This window comes from Piliocolobus tephrosceles, chromosome 5 (genome assembly GCF_002776525.5).
Source record: "Piliocolobus tephrosceles isolate RC106 chromosome 5, ASM277652v3, whole genome shotgun sequence".
In the NCBI taxonomy this organism is placed as follows: domain Eukaryota; kingdom Metazoa; phylum Chordata; class Mammalia; order Primates; family Cercopithecidae; genus Piliocolobus; species Piliocolobus tephrosceles.
The window spans coordinates 20,807,436-20,825,326 of NC_045438.1; positions in this window are offsets into that span (position 1 = coordinate 20,807,436).

The window sequence follows — 17,891 nt, forward strand, 5'->3', positions numbered from 1 at the left end:
AGGCAACGAGGAGGCCAGCCCAGGCTCTCCCAGCGGTTAAAAGGCCCCCCCTCCCCAGTCTCAGTTCCAGGCTGGTTTCCCCAGGATAGCATTCTTCTGTCCACTTGCTGTTACCCCAGCTCTGATGGCTTCACATCTGCTCAGGCAATTCTGCCTCTCCAGAGCGAAAAGCTCCTAAGACAGAGCCATTCTCCCTGAATTATTGATTATTCCCTTGAATTGTCGTTAATCTCCCCTCGCCATTTATCTCTGAACATCATTTATGAGCACCTTGCCTCTCCGCTGATGAGAAAGTGCATTAACCCTGCAGGCTGTGTCTGGGAAGGCTCTGCCCTCATCCATTCAGAACCAAGGCCTCGGCACCCACAGCTTCGTTTCTGCTCCTTTTTCAGACCATTCCCAGTGCCTTCCTCTCCCTCCCAGCCCTGGGCCCTCCCAGCAGCCCTCCCATGCAGGCAGCCTGGAGCCGCCTCCAGGAGGGCTGGCCGCCACTGTAATTACGGGCGCCTCTCCACACCCCGGGGCTCGGCTCTGCAAATTAAACTGTTTTCTGCTTTTTATCTCCCTCTTCACAGCTCTCCTTCTGACTAATGACTCCAGCAAGGGATGCTGCTCTTCCAATGCTTTCACTAGGAAGCCCGAGCTTTAATTTTCTGACAATCACAAAGGCCTCTGGAACACGCTCAGCGGCTCCTGAGGTCAGTTGGGAGCGCGTTGATGGGGAAAGCTCTGAACGTGTTTCTCTCAGAGCCTCTAAATCACATCTCCCCTTCGTGGTAGACGCAGACGGACGGCACAGGAATGGGGTCTGTGGGAGGCTGTGCTCACGCCCTCGGCTGCAGGATAATCGTCTCCTTCGGCAGGGCTGGGGGAGCTCCGTCTGGCTTCCCCTTCTCCAGGGAACCTGGGGTGGAGCCCTCAGCACATTCATAAAGATGAACAATTACCGCGCCTGAAGACCTCTATCATCAACCAGGGGAAACGGCTGTTTTTCTGCAGCCTGTGAATTCAGCTTTTATGACTAAATAACTGCTTCAACCTCAGAACGCTAAGCATTACCATTTGCTTCCTAAAAATAGCTGTCTCCCTCGGTCCATATTTAGAACAGAAAACGCACTGGGAGGAGGGGGCCCTGCAGCCCCGACTGCCCCGCCCGGCAGGGCCTCCTTCACCCGCCCCCGCGCGGACCCAGCCCCACAGGCCTGGAGAAGGGAGGACAGGGCTGTTTCTCCGCAAGGGACAGAAGTTAATGGAAACGCAAAGGTCTCTCTCAGAGGAGCCGCCTCCTTCCCCACGGAGAGAGCGCGGGGACCGTGCACACTTCCCGCAGTCCCGGGCCTTTCCAGGCCTCGGTTTCCCCACATGCAGAACAGCCCTGGCGTCTCCGCTCTGTGTGTTTCCCCGTCCTGGGGGAGGGTGGACTCTGCGGCCTGCCGGAGGGCGACGCTGTGGGTCCCGCTGTCTGGGAGTGGTCAGCAGCCCCTGGTGGGAGTCACCCTGTCCCTGCGGGAAGAACCCGCCACACGGAAGTGAGGACGCGGCTCAGGTGCGGGCGGGGCGGCGTTTTCCTGCACGTAAAGTGACCCGGCCAGAGTTCGCCAAAGCAAAGAACACACGTCACCCCAGCGGCGGTGTGCCCTCCTCCTCCCTGCGGGCCTGCGATGCCCGCCTCACCCTTGCACAGGAAACAGAGGAGCCGGAGCCGGCACCTGGAACTGACTCCGGGAAGAGGCCTGCGCCTTCCTGGAAATATGGAGAGTGAGGGGCACGGGTCCGCAGAGCTCCCAGCGGAGGGCGGGGCTGCAGGGAGAGCCACCAAGAGAGTGGCAGGCAGGAAGGGCAGGGCGGGCAGCTGATGCGATTCCTGCAGCTGCAAACAGCAGCTCCCGTGGGCGGGCACGGAGACACAGGCCCTCTCCACAGTCACCCTCAGGACTAACTCTGAGAGTCAGGGAGCCTCCTTGCCTCAGAGAGGAGAAAACAGGGCCCTGCCGCAGGAACAGCTTCCATGCATGAGGCTGCCTGTCCTGGTCCAAAAGTGGAACATCTGGCTCAGCAGTCAGGGCGTGTTCACCGTGAGGGCGCACACCCGGCGAGGCCACACCAGCAGAGCCACCAGTGACCCCAGCACAGTCAGGGCACGCTCACCGCGAGGGCGCACACCCCACGAGGACACACCAGCAGAGCCACCGGTGACCCCGGCAGAGTCAGGGCACACTCACCATGAGGGCGCACACCGGTGAGACCATCGCCTGCAGAGCCACCAGTGGGGATAATCCTGTTTCTTGACCCAGCTTGGAACTTCAGACAGCTTCAGTCAAGGACCGTGGGAGTATGAGGTTTTTCCCAACCTGCAAGCTGAGTAGACAGCCTGTCGCGGCTTCATGGTTGTGGGAAGAAGACTAGACTTCTCCCTGGGTTGGAGACGAAACACCTGATAGGCAAGCAGAGCATGGCGTGCAAAGATCACCAGCATGTCCCGAGACCACTCCCAGCCCGGGTCTCACCAGCAGTGCACAGTGGCCCGAGAGACACCTGCAAAGGGTGCCAGCCCTCAAGGAGCCACATTCCTCCTGCAGGCCCCAGCACAGCCGTCCTTTACTCCTGAGGAAGCGCCACCTTCCAAGCCTGTTCGCTGCACAACGTCCTTGAAAAGAAAGACAGTTGGTGTCTCTGCCAGCACTGTGATGTTCCCCATCACTGTTTCCCACGTTGTGGGGAAACGGGAAAAAACCCAGAAGCCCCACAGTCGGGAGTTGGTGAAGTCACTGAATGACGCCTGCACAGTGGCCATACACACACAGGGCCCTTTAAAATATGCTGCAGAAGCATTTTCAGTAACCCGGGAAAGCTATGCATGTTTCGCAAAGAGAATATGTTGTGAAGTGAAAACAGACAACAAGTTTATATGACAGATTTCCATTCCAGACCAGGGAGTTCACACCAACATAGAACACAAAATAAAATGGCGACAAAGTTACTGGCGCAGTGGATTTCCGCGTGGCTTCTGTTTTTGCTTATCTGCATTTCACAGACTAGCGAAGTATAATAAAATGCATTGTTTTAGCAAAAATGAGTCAATATGTTAATACCTTTGAAGACGGGCCTGTTGGTTCTCGCACAGGCCACAGCAGTCGCCGTGGATACAAGGGGTCAGGCTGACCTCCCCGAGCCCAGGCACCATACCGCCCTTGCCTGGCTGGTCGGCAGAGTCCACAGTCAATCCTGGCTGAAGTCATTTGACAAAGAGGTGATTACAGTCATCACTTAGGCTGCAGTCACCCCGAAAAGCCTGTATTTTCCACCTTCTCCTGTGGTCTCTGAGCTCGTCACCGTTAAGGTGGTTTCTACCTCAAAAGAACAGGTCACTTCTGGCGCAGAGCTCCACACAGAGAGGAAGCTGTGTCTGCTTCTCCTCCGAGCCAATGAGCCACCCACATTCCTACTTAATGGGACAAAAACACCCGAGATCTGATCGACATCCCTTCTGTTCCCAATTGCATCCTGTCTAATTGCCAGTGAGACTTTTAACTAATCACAGAATGGTAGGCCCAGGGTTTAGAGGAAATGCCCGTGAAGGGGGGAATGAAGAGCTTTACTGAGAAGCACTAGGAATATTCACAAGTCTCAAACACCCGCCAGAACATGACGAGAGAGAAGCTCCAACAAGGTGACACACAACTGCCCTATCAACTCTACGGAAGGCTTGAGAGCACAGAGGAAGGAAAGAAGAAAGGAAGGAGGGAGAGAGGGAGAAAAGAGGTTTGCAGGCCCATCTGCCCCTTCAAACTGAGCCCTCCACCTCCCTCTGTGGTAAGTTACCCTAAAACAGTTCCCCTTCCCCACTTAGACGCAGCCCGTCCTTGTCCCTGCTGCCCGTGGAATGACTTCATCTGCCCTGGTGGGCCTGTGATCTGCTGGAAGGGTCTCCCGCCCCTCCCACTCCAGTCTGCAGAATTCAGAATTCAGGCCCTGTGAACCTAGCCGGGCTCCCACCTGCTGGAATCTGACTTTGAGACCCTCCTACCCACCCCAGCCCAGATCGATATCCCACAAATTGGATAGTGCTTTATCAGTTCCTCATCTTCTCTAAGCCTCCAGGGCCTCCCTATGCCCTGCCCCTACCTGTGTCTTCAATATGTTTCCTGTTCTCAGAACATAGGCCCCTGCTGCCCCTGCTGTCTGAAGCCCCCAGCCTTTCTCCCCACTTGAGCTCCCGACTCCTCCTCACCTTCAGTTACTGGCACTGAATTTAGCTCCTCACTATACATTGTCTTTTCTTAAGTAATGATTATTTTTACTCCACATCTAGATTGTGAATTCTCTGAAGGAAAAGACATATATATATATATATATATATATATATATATATACACACACACACACACACACACACACATAGGAAATCCCCTAAAATGTATCAAATGATTGGAACAGGGAATGGAGGGTGATATGGTTTGGCTCTGTCCCCACTCAAATCTCTTCTCGAATTGTAACCCCCACAATCCCCACGTGTGGAGGGCGGGACCTGGTGGGAGTTGATTGAATCATGGGGGCGTTTCCCCCAGGGTGTTCTCGTGGTAGTGAGGGAGTTCTCATGAGATCTGATGGTTTTATAAGGGGCTCCTCCCCCTTCGCTCCTCACCCTGCTCTCTCCTTTCACCTTGTGAAGAAGGTGCTGCTTCCCCTTCTGCCATGATTGTAAGTTTCCTGAGGCCCCCCGCCCCAGCCATGCGGAACTGTGAGTCAATTAAGCCTCTTTCCTTTATAAACTATCCAGTATTGGATGGTTCTTTATAGCAGCGTAAGAACGGACTAATACAGGCAGTCAGGTGGAGTTTACCTCAAAAACAGTAAAGCAGCACAAAATATGGCCTTGCACTTAAGAAAATTAAAATATTTTCTTAAAATATGCCTTATCAGCCAAAAAGAAGTCACATTTATATTGTGCACAAATGTCCCTAACTGCTGAGAGAATCCCGCTGATGGATGGAAAAATCCCAGCGTGAAGGAGGTTGAAAGGAAAGAAAGGGACAGTTGTGGGGAAGAAGTGAGGACCCGGGCAGCAAGTCCACCCCCTGCACTCCCTCAGACTTGGTCAGCCTTGGCCCCGTGGTTCACAGGGTCCTGCCCTTGGACTCTGCCTCCAGCTCAGCCAGCAATGCTGTGAGTAGGAAATCCACATCTTTTGGCCCATCCCCCTGTGCTGCGGTGGGAGGGGCGCTGGGCAGAGGTGAGAGTAGCAGAGCCCCAGGTGCCCCTCATCCCTGATGAGAACCCTGAGGCCCAGGAGGAATCCGACGCAGGGACAGTGGCCGGGAGGCCATGGGGAGCTGAGTGCAGAGCTTGTGAGAGTGGGTGGCCACGGGACCCCCATGAGTGAGCAGCAGGGCTGCTCCAGGGACCCACCCTCCAACTTCCAGAAAAGTCACTGCTGACCACAGAGGAAAATTCCCTCAAAATTAAAGCTTCAAACCCTGCCCCTGCTGCACGGGAGCTGTGGGTGTCACATGACGGGGGCAGGACAGCCCAGGGCAGACAGCAGTGTCCACAGGGACCAGGGGTGGGGGTGACCATGGGGACTGAGGACTGAGGCTGTGGGCCGGGGTCCATCTGGAGTCGGCCATGGCATTCGGTGGATTTCAGCTGCTCCAGAGTCCTGGGAATGGTGGTGTTTGGGTAAAGCAGCTTCTCTCGTGAGCCCTGAACTCTACCTACGGCATCACTGTAGCATTTAAAACCATGCTGACCATATGGGTCAAACATTATTATTCTTTTTCATCCATTTTCTTATAAAGAATTGAGAGAGGGAGGACTCATCCTTACCCCTCCAGTAGTGAGTGAAGGACCCTGGTTTGAATTTGCATGTGATGGCTGCACCCCACCTTTGGCCTGCTGCAAGATTCTCAGGAATTCAGCCGCTCCCTGTGCTGGACCTGATGGCCCCATATGCCATTTCCATGTCTTCCTCTCTGTCTGCCTGGTGGCCTCCTCTGGTGACTCTGGCTGTGCCACCCTTCTCTGGGGTGACCGCAGGAGGAGGGGACTCCAACATGGGCTGGTTCCACCATTTGTTAGCAGCTGCAGAAATCAGGTTGAGGTGAGAGGGGAGGAGACGTTCAAGTAACGTAAGGTCTGTGCATTTTTGAAACATTAAACGGGAACAGTGCCAAATGTTGGCACTGATGTGGAGCGATGAGAGCTCTCCTAATCCTTGGAGGAGCTGTGAAAGGCTAAACCTGGGTTGAAAAGAGTTTGGCGGTTTCTTACGAAAATCAATATACACTTATCCTATGACCCACCAATCCTGGATATTTACCTTAGAGAAATGAAAATATATGTCCAAGTCTAAAAGATGTGTAGAAGAATGTTCATAGCAGCTTTATTCCTAACAGCCCGAACTCCAGGACGGCATGTGGCCAACTCCAGAGGAGGGTAAACTGTGGGACCAGCTCAGACTGCTTCAGACGCTGGGCGCCCGCCACTCAGGACTGCACACCCTAAATTTCCATTTATGAGATGTCCTAGTGCAAGCACGAACTAATGGGTGGTGGAAAAGCGCCTGAGGATTGATCAGAGCCTGATGGGGAGAGGACCGAAGGGCTCTTCCAGGCCTGCCTGCCCAGGCCCCTCATCCAATCTCCCAGCCCCCGGGGCAGCCACGGGACCCACATGGAGAGGAAGCCCTCTGCAGGCAGCAAGGAGGGACCCACGTGTGGCCTCTGCCCACATTCCCCAGGTGTGCGAGGGTCCCGGGCTGAGGCTGTGCCACATTCCCCAGGTGTACGGGGGTCCCGGGCCGAGGCTGTCGAGGGCGTTTCGTTGTCACGTTTTTCCTGCTGCCCTGGGGCTGGGGCCACATCTCTGTAAAATCTACGCTAAGCCCACTGCCTCTGCACGGCTCTGAATTGGGGTTCCTGTTCAGTTACCACGGATCCAGGGATGACTGACGCTGAGCACCTTCCTGAGAAGGACCCATGTGGGCTCCGTCTCTCAGCAGGCCTCGCTCCCCAACCCCTGTTAGGCCCAGCCAGGAAGTTGCTTCTGTCAACAAAACATGAGCAGTAAGGATGCCCTGGGCCAGCTCCACAGAAGCACATCAGGGTCGTCGGTAAAAGAAATCAGGGTCACTAGACAGGGCCCCTCACCAAGCCTGTCCAGACTCCTGATCATCCTTACAGGAAACGTGGTCACCACTGAGGAAAAACTCAGTGCTGTGAGGAAGTGCGTGTCCTTCTGCGTAGGCGTTCTGAGACCGTGGGGTACAGAGACAACAGCAAAAAGCAAAACAAAATCAGTTTACCAAGATTTATATTTTCTGCTTTACTTCATCTTCTTTCTTTTTTTAGAGATAGGGTCTCACTCTGCCACCTGGACTGGAGTGCAGAGATACCATCACAGTTCCCTGCATTCTTGAACGTGTAGGTTCAGGGGATCCTCCCACCTTGGCCTCCCAAGTAGCAGGGACTCCAGGCACTTGCCACCATGCCTAGCTGATTTTTTTCCCTTTCTTTTCTTTTCTTTTTTTTTTTTTTTGAGACAGAGTCTCACTCTGTTGCCCAGGCTGGAGTGCAGTGGCATGATGTCAGCTCACTGCAACCTTCACCTCCTGGATTTAAGTGATTTTCCTGCCTCAGCCTCCTGAGTAGCTGGGATTACAGGTGCAGCCACCACACCCGGCTAATTTTTGTATTTTTAGTAGAGACAGAGTTTTGCCATGTTGACCAGGCTGACCTCAACTCCTAACCTCAGGTGATCCTCCCACCTCTGCCTCAGCCTCCCAAAGTGCTGGGATTGCAGGCTTGGGCCACCACACCTGGCCTACACCTAGCTGATTTAATTTTTTTTTTTTTTTGTAGACTTGGGGTCTCACTATGTTGCCCAAGCTAGTCTCAAACTCCTGGCCTCAAGCAATCCTCCTGCCTCAGTCTCCTAAAGTGCTGGGATTAAAGACATGAGCCACCATATGGGCATAATTCATCTCCTACAGTGACAAGAGAGAAAGGTTTCTAGGTGCCGTGTGTTCAGCTTCACACAGGGACCGATGCCCTAAGGGATTTTCTAGGAAACGCACCACTTTTTTTACCCAACCTCTTCATCTTTCACCCTGGAAGATAGAAAGCAGCCCCAGGGACTCTGCAACAATTTCTGTCTTGTTGCTTTGAAAATTACCAGGTACTTGCTGGATATTTGATCAGCATATTTTGCTACCCATTTTTCTCTTGAATTAATCTTTTGTTGCCAATAAGTTCCATAAAAAATGTGATTTATTCTAAAGTCAGGAAACAAGGTAAAAACTGGGTAGAGTCAGAATTGTCCTTAAAAACTGCACAGATATTACCTTTTGGAGACCAATAGACCATCATGCAAAAATTTCAGCCAGTTCTTCTTTCAGTGCTAAAAGAGATTATTGATTCTTTGGTTAAATGCCAGGTGAAGTAATTAACTTGTATTTAACAAACATTATTATATGAAATATATCATTTAGAAGAATGTTGAACTTCACATGTGGCAGATTGTGTGAATCATATCCACCTGGCATTTTTACAACATTTAGATATTTACCTATTCATATTTATTTCTTTTTACCCCCATCTCCCACTCCAATTTTCTCTTCTCCCCCACCATGAGTACATATCAGATGAATATCCCCTAATGTGAGGATGTTCTTACAGAGCACACATTGTTGACTGTGTATTACATTCTCAGTGTACACCAATTTTCTTGAGCTATAGATTCACTTTGGCTTTTACTTTTTGTCTAGGATTGCACTGAATTTACAGGTGGTCCTGTTGAGAACTGACGTCTTTAAAATATCATCATCACATCCAAGATCTCTCCACAGAATATCTTTCTGGATACTTAGAACTTCTCTGTTGTTCTTTCATAGAATTTTATCTTTTTCCCCGTAGAGGACTTTTACTTGAACTTCTAAGATATTTCAGATTTTCATTGCTATTGTGAATGCATCTATTTTTATTGTATTTTTTGGTTGGTGACTGGGCTAAGCCTCTGTAATGTTGTAAGTTTATGTTAATCTGGAACGCTTGTCTCTTTCCTCATGGCATCAGAGAGGATGTTAGTCAGTACTATTTTAAACTATTTTGGTACTATTTTTGTATTCTTTCCCATCTTACAAAGAACATTTTCTTTATCAAGATAGAGTTTGCAGTATATTTAAACTACACAACTTTGCATAGTTAAAAGCCTCTGTATATGACTTTTAAAGAGTTTTTATTGTAAATAGGTGTTGAACATCATAAATTGGTGTTGAATGATGTTGAACATTGGTAAATGCTTTTTCTGCATCTACCAAAGTAATCATATGATTTTTCTCTAAGTTTGTCAATATTGTATTGAAACATTTTTCTGATGTTGAACTATCCTTGCATTCCTGAGATAAGCCCTACTTGATCATTATGCATTGCTTTTTGAATGCAATGTTGGATTCCATTGAATAATATTTTATTTAAATTTTTTTTTAAATCTACATTCACCAGTAAAATGAACCTAAAATTTTCTTTCCATGTGTTACCTTTATCTGGTTTGGGAATAAAAATTATACTATCTTTGTAAACTAAGCTGGGCATATTTTCACTATTTTTCTAGTTTCTAGAACTTTTGTTTAAGTTAAAATTAACTGTGAGTCTTGGGTTTGAGAGAAAGAAGTTTAGATTCCCGTTCTGATTTATTTAATGTTTCTTAGCCTAATCAAGTTTCCTGTTGTTTGCACCAATTTGCCATTTTGTTGTTTTTGCAGAAATGCATCCATTTTGTCTACATTTCCAAATTGCTTAGGTTATAGTTGTTTATGACATTCTTTTACTAATTTTTTCTCTCTACTGTAGCTAATATTATGCTGCCTTCTCATTTATGTGTTTATATTTTTTACATTGTTTATTCACATTTTTTTCCTTCATGAGTCTTGCCAGAAGTCCTTAAAAAGAAACAGATTTGTTTCCATTAGCCTTCTCTATTGTGTGTGGGTGTATGCATTGTGTGTTTTGCTTGCTTGTTTTCTGTGTTCTCTATTTCACCAATTTCTCTTTTACATTTAGCACTGCATTCCTTCTTGTTCTTTGGATTTTTCTCTACTGATTTTTTTCAAAGTTCTTGAATTAAATGTTTGGTGTTTATTTTTCTTCCATTCCTATTTCTAGACAAATGTATTTAAAGCAAAATGTTTCATAGTTTTAGCTGTATTCTACAACATATGTGTGTGATCATACACATAAACACCCCACACACAGACACACAGATACATAGAAACACATGCACAGACACAGACACACACACACACAGACACACACAGACATAGACACACAAAGAAACACACACAGACATACACACACAAAGACACAGACACACACAAAGACACAGACACACACAGACACAGACACACACAGAGACACACACACATCTCCCTAGGAGGGCGGCCTTGCTGCAGTGCTCCTTGGTTTGCAGCACCTCACTAGTTTCATCTTCACGGAAACTCACCTGTTTGCCATCTGTCCGTTTATTACCCTCTTCATGCTTATTATGACTATTTCATTTTTAATTCTCTAATGCCCTTTCTTCCCTCCTGAGGATATTTAGTTACTTTATTTCACTAATAATCTCACCTGTGTCCTTGAGGACATTATGCCTTTTAAGCATTGAGTCTGTCTGTTCCAGCCCTACCTCGAGGTGTGTTGTATTTGCTGTGTTTTCAAGTGGCTATGCTGGTCTGGTGTCTGATTACTTTGCCTGTGGGCTCTTTTCCCTTGAAGGCATCAGCTCCTCTCTCGGGTACATTTGCTGGAGAAGATCCACGGCAGGCCCTAGACCAAGACCCCAGCCCCGGGTTGGAGGAGAGGGACAAACACCAGGCAGACACAGCAGAGCCAGGCCGGCCTCCACTGCCTGTCCCTCAGGACACCTCGTTGGTGAATAATCTGCTTCTGAGTGGGAGCTCTTCTGGGTGTGGGTGCAGTTTCCACCTCAGGAGTTTGGATGAGGAAGCGGAAATATGAATTCCAGCCCCTAGTGCTGCTATTCACGTCCAGCCAGCACTGCCAGCAGCTTCCACCTCTCTAGCCCTGGCCGCCCCATCTCCCACCCAAACTCACACGGCCGACCTGCCTCTCCCTGGCTTCTCCAGGTGCTCATGCTCTCATGTCCACACCTCCCTCTTCCATCTCTGGCTTTCCCATAGTTAGTTCTCGGGGAAGGAGTCAGCCATCGTGCCAGGTGCCACGGTGTCTGCAAAAGCACCTAGACTTTAACACCAGAATCAAGCTCAATGCAGCAACATCACCACCTTCTGAAAAACAACAATTTTCAAAAGCCTCCCATCTCCCCCCTCACACTCACTCCTGTGGTGGGACAGGGAAAGAGCCATCCACCCTGCCCTCACGCCAAGCCCGTGGTATCTTAATTTACATATAATAAATGTAGGTGCACTGGGACATCCGAGTACATATGCAGAAACAGGTGCACTGGGACATCTGAGTACATATGCAGAAACAGTATCTGCAGCTAGGAGCTCGGTCTGCAGGTGACAGCCACAAACACGGACCCTGCGTAAGAAATTCCTCAGTGCTCAGGACCAGTGAAAGGGCCGTGTGTGTTGGAGACTTGCCGGGATGATGCAGGTTATATGGTGTGTTAATAAGAGCTGCTTTGCTTGAAAATTTCAGAAAGCCAACTTAAATCAGCTTCGGAAAGCAAGAATAAAAGAAATGTGCTGGCTCCTGGCATTGGGAGAAGGGCCAGGAGGCTGCGAGGAAGGTGGACCTGTGGCTGGCACAGAGGCCGCGGTGCCTGTGACAAGACAACGCCTGCAGCCATGAGACGGCTGTGGATGCTTGTGGAGGATCGGCTGCGAGAGGCCAAGTTCTGAGTATCCCGGAGCATTAACACATTTGATCGTCACAACAATCCTGGGACATAACCTATTATTGATAAGGAAACTGAGACATGAGGGTAAGTCCCAAGAGCGCATGCCAAGAAGTAATAAAGCCAGGACTTTTGCAGAAGCCACCTGGCCCCAGAGCCCTTGAGCCTGACCAGGACACTTCACCTCAGGCGGATCAGCCTTCCCTGCCTCACATACCTGCCTCTTCCGGCCACCTCCACACTTCCAGACACTTCCCCTCACGTAGACCTGCCGCCCTTCCCGTCTCGTGCACCTGCTTCTTCGGGCCACCTCCACACTTCCAGGACCCTTCCCCTCATGTGGACCCGCCCTCTCACCTCACACACCTGCTTCTTCCGGCCACCTCCACACTTCCCTTGCATGTCAGTTTCCCCTGTTGCAGCAACCAAGGGCCACCAACAGCTCCAGAGCCTTTAACTTAAGGCTTTACCCCAGAAAACGGGCAGCCCCTGCCCCTCTGGCTTCAGGCCAAAAATCCCAGGAAAGGCTCTCACAGACCCCCAGAGCCGCACCCGACCCTGAGCTGAGGGGCACTGGTGTCGTGAGGAACCAGACAGTGAGATCCACAGCTGCTCTGGGGCCTGAGCTTCTCAGGCCCTGTGTGGAGCCAGGCCACCCACCAAGAGGAGCCGCACAGGAGGCAAGACCGTCCTGCAAAGTGGTCTGAGGGTCTTCTCGGTCTTGTTCCATGGTTTTGTGTTTGAAGCTCTATTCATCAGTCTGTTGGCCCAGCTTTCAAGCTTTCTACATTTCTGCTACATTTTAAGTTACCATATAAAGCTTCCTATTTTCATCCCCTATGGTGAATACATGTTTTTATAACGTTGCTTTATAACCTCCCAGCTTATTGGCTCCTCAAGCACCAAGTGGCGTCCGGTAACAGGAGAGGACGAGGCCGTGCGTCCACATTTCAGGAGAGGGGCGCCCTTCCTTGAGCTCACTAAGGAGGCACAGCCTCATCGTGTTACACGCAGAGTTCTGATTTTCCACGCATAGCCCCTCTTCTCCTTAAATATTATGTTAAACCAATGCCTTATTTACTAATAACTTGTTGAATATTTTTCTTACAAAACTGCCTTGTGCTGATGACATTCTCATTCTTTTGCTTGGTGTTTTTTAAAACATGCAGCATGTATTTTGAAGCTTGAGAGAAGTGGGCAGATGGTTTGCAGTTTTCGCATGTCCAGGGGCCTCCTGTGATCGCGTCCACACACCCCCAGAGCAGCACAATGCCAGGTATCTCTTCCGGGGTCAGAGCCTGTCTCTGACCGCCCTGGGGAGGTGGTCGAGGCATAGCGTGGCACTTGCTTTTATGCTTCTGACATTATTTTTCCTCTTCTTTTTTTTTTTGCAAAAGTTAGGAGTGGGGTTCCTACACACACACACACATACACATGTTCTTTTGCATTTTTACTTATTAAGGAGCCACTTTCAGGAAGTAAACCATCTACCTGGAGAAACGTGATACGTAAGACGACGGCCTCATTCTTGGCCACGTCGTCAACTTTATCAGAAATTACATTTCCACAGGATAATTGAGCTAAGAGCCCATATTCCCCATTTATTTTTCCATATAAATAGACATTAAGGCCCCAAATACTATTCATTCCTGACTGAAACTCTAGCAGCAGCTAACATACTATTTCTTTCTTTGTCTCAAAGGATATATTGATAGACCCTTACTGGATTCTAGAGGAAAAACTCAAGTCTTCTTCATACAAATATTAAATCTGTGAACACACCAAAAAATTACATTTAACCCTGGAGAAAACCCAGAGGTAGATTAAAAAATGATTCACAGCTGTTACATTTAACGTTAAAAATCATTAATGATGCCGAGGCATTTATATTTCTTTAACTCATGCCTAAATTATGAGGACTGGCTTTAATAAGTATTGTTAATAAAAATTTCAATTTCTTAAAAAAACCTTTAATTAAGAGAACCAGCATTGTGACTGGTACAGCTGTAAACCAGAGACCATGAGGCACCCTGTGGCCACCATCCAAATTAAAGGCTCAGAGAGCAGAACGAGCATGTAAGGTTGCAATGCTCCATCCCTAAATAAGGCCACAGAGTGTGGCCTCCAACTCCCCTGTTGCCTCAGGCTCTGGCAGCATCAGAAGCTGATGGTAACACCCACAGCCTCTTCAGGACGGCTCTGCAGCCCTGGTCCCCACGGCACAGAGGGACAAAGTGCCAGGGTGGTCCCGGGAGCGCCCGTCCAGACCAGCTTGTAGCCAGAGCCACCCAGCTCTTCCAGTCAGTATCTGCCTGCCCGGGGAACACCTACTCAGGGCTTCGAAGTGCTCTCTGACATCAGCAGCCTGGACACAGCCTCCACATCTCAGCCCCATGCTCAGTCCGACAGTCCCCGCCAGGCGTGTGGCCGAATCGCCCAGCAAGTGAACGCATGGACGAAGGAGTGTGCGGCCGCTCAGCCACGGCCCTCCACGGTCTCATCTTCCACATGGCCTCTCTCAGAGCCGAGGTCTCCTCATCTGCAAAAGGGAATGGGCGCTGCCTTTTCCCTCATGCTGATGGCACGTTCCTGCCTGGCCTCAGTCCAGAGGACGCTCAGCTCCTTCATGACTTGGATGGAGCAGGAAAAGGCCCTGGCCCCGGCGCTGGAAGGAGAGCCCAGACCCCAGCCTTGTCGGGCGGCCACACGCTGCTGGGGCATGCGTTCTCACCTGCAGAAGGAGATGGGGACTGCACGGACGCTCACTTCCCCCCGGAGCTGGAGCTTATGGGAGCCTCCAGCAGGATTCAGGCCACAGCCACACCTGCAAGCGTGTGGTGCTTGGACCCGCCCTGCTGCCCGGTACAGGGGAACTTCAGGTGGGTCTTTATGGCTCTGAAACATGCTCCTTCTGCATAGCGATGTGGGGATGAATGTGGCATTGACCGCAGAGGCCTGAGGGTCATGGGTTCCAGCTTCCGCCATGTGCTTAGCACTGAGAACACCAGTGGGCGAAATGGCAAACCTGAAGTGGTTTTATTTAAACCCGAGAGAGAGGAGTGCCCTGCTGCCTCCACCACCCTCCTGTGGTCTCCAGAGGCCGCCTTTTGCTTTGCTCTAGGAAAAATAAAATTTAAGATCATTTTCATTCTATGGGCTGAGCTTGACCCCTGATGACTTCGGGCCAAGCTCGGGTGCTGTGACCAGTCACCACACCCAACATGTCAAGCCCATTTCGACTTTTTCCAAACATTCTGGAATTAGGGCCTCATTTCATTTGCACAAAACCATTCATTGTACTGATTAGGAAGCCAAGAGCATCAGTGATTTGCCTAAGGTCACATAGAACAAGTGAGTTACAAAGTCAAGACTGGAATTCAGGTCATAAACACTAAAAATGAGTAAAATGCAAGGAGCCCAGCCCTTAAAAGTGTTTGTCTGAAGCTCTGGTTTGTGTCTGTCTTGCACCTGTTTGATTAAAATAGCATCTAACTTGCCTAAACGAGCAATAAATAAATAAATAAATAATAAGATAAAATAAAAAAACAACTCTTGGAAAACTAGAAAACAGACTGGTTTCAACATTCGCCTGGGCATCAGCCATACTTCCGTGTTGACTGAAAGCCACAGGCGACATCCAGCGAACCCTCTGATTGTTCAAAGTAAGCAGCACATATAAGACCATCAGATGCCCGTCTGCTGACAATATGTCTGGGGCAGTGTAGTAGCAAAGGCCCCTCACGTTTTGCACCTCCTCCACTGGCATTCCTGGGACAGCACTGATGACTAACGGGAGAGTAACTTCCAGGGAAAGGAGGCAACAGTCCTGCCCGGCATGAGGGTGCCGGATTCACCCGAATGGGCCAGCCCCAGGGAAGCACTAAGCAGGCAGGACACAGGGCAAGGCTGGGGCTTCAGCAGCCGCCACTGGTGGATCAAACAGTGAGCATGCAGGTGTGAAAGCCGTAATCCAACCTTAACAGGTGGAAGACGTTCCCAGACCAGCCGCCATGGGCTTCACACACTATTTTTTTGAGAACGTTCGTCATCCTGCCCTGTGGGTCCAAACTGTTCATCCACAGAGTCTTCGCAGTACCAGGCTACTGCCAATCAGAGGCTCTGCAGACCTTCGGGTTGGACTTTTTACCTGTTTCTTTCCCTTCCTCCCACCCCTCCTAAAAGGACGCCTGTGGCAACAGGTTCTTATCACCCAGGGCAAGAAAACCAAGCCAACCTCTTCAGGAGTGAGTTGCCTGCACAGGATGCAGGAGAGAATGGTGCTATTATGCTGGCCCTGGAGTGGGCTGGAGATGGCACCTGCAGCTCTGAACGACTGGCTTTATTACCTCCATTACTACAATCACATTTGAAACACGGTGCAGACCAGCTAATTCCACGGGCAAACTCCCGCTCTCCTTAGTCTTGAGGAAACCGCAGATGCCCACATCCAGGGACCTACTTGCTGCTCTGCAGGACGAGGCTGCTTGGCCTGCAGAGAGTTGGGGCAAAGGCTCCCCGTGCCTGCAGCTGGTTCGGAAGAGGTGGCTCTGTGCGCGGCTTTCTGCTGGGCGGCCGCACCCACAGGTGTGTGGTGAGAACTGTGTCTCCTACACCAGAGGTGCCCAATGGTCAGTGGAATGATTGCTTGCAAAGGCCATCTTTTAAATTATGATTTCATTGCAGGAAATATAATTTTGGAATAATTTTTCATCTCAAGTGAATGCCGTACTTAGTTTGGCTCCCCTACTCCCATCCCACCTTCTCTGCATGGTGACTGCTTGTTGAGGAGAAATTACAGCATCAAACCCAAGCGTCCACTCTCCTCCCACCACACAGCTTCTCAGCTTCCTTAAACACAGCCCTGTGACGGGAGACAGAAAGAAAGGCCCCTGCCCTGCCCCTCCCTGACATTCTCACATGAACCTCCAGGAATAGTCCTGGCATCTTTCCCTAGGAAATTACTATCTTCTGAAAATCTCAAAATAACCAAGAAGATTTTGTAGGACTTTGTTGTTGTTGTTGCATTAGAAAAACGGTATTTTTGTTTTTCCAAACACAAAATATTACATACTGTTAAATACGCCTTTGGAAACCAGGGCCTCCCACAGGAGCCTCTCCCCTCGTGATGCTGATGAGGGCCAGCTTCTGCACTATCAGCCCATCAGAGGTTTTTAAGTTGGCACTGGCAGTGGCACAGGGCAGCAGATGAACATCTTGGCAACACAGAACAGATCCAAATGTATAAGGTTCCGAGAAGCTCTGCCACTGGGCAACAACAATACCCCTGATGAGGGAGAAGGCAGAGAAAGACACTCCAGAGTGACCACAGGGGCATCCACATTAGGTCCTAAGCACAGACCCTGCCAATCAGCATCAGCAGCACCACTGCAACCTGTGTCTTGGGTCTGCTGGACACATGTCAACCACATGGTGAAACAAAATTATGTAAAGATGCAGATACAGAGACAGAGGCAGAGGCAAAGGAACATGCAAATACAGATGCAGAGACAGATGCAGGTACAGATGAAGATACAGATACAGATGCAGATACAGTTATGGATGCAGACGCAGATACACATTCAGATGCAGACGCAGGTACAGATACAGACGCAGATACAGATACTGATGCAGATACAGATACAGATACTGATGCAGATACAGATGCAGATACTGATGCAGATACAGATGCAGCTGTAGATACAGATACTGATGCAGATACAGATGCAGACACAGGTGCAAATACAGACATAGATACAGATACAGATGCAGACACAGATACAGACCGATACAGATGTAGATACAGATGTAGATGCAAGACAGAGTCTGTTCAAGGAAGATACAGATACAGATGGAAAACAGTCTGTACATCTTCCTCTGTCTCTTTATCTGCATCTGTATCTGCATCTGCATTTGTATCTGCACCTGTATCTGCATCTGCACCTGTATCTACATCTGTATCTGCATCTATATCTGCATCTGTATCTGTGCATCTGTATCTGCACCTGTATCTGCAC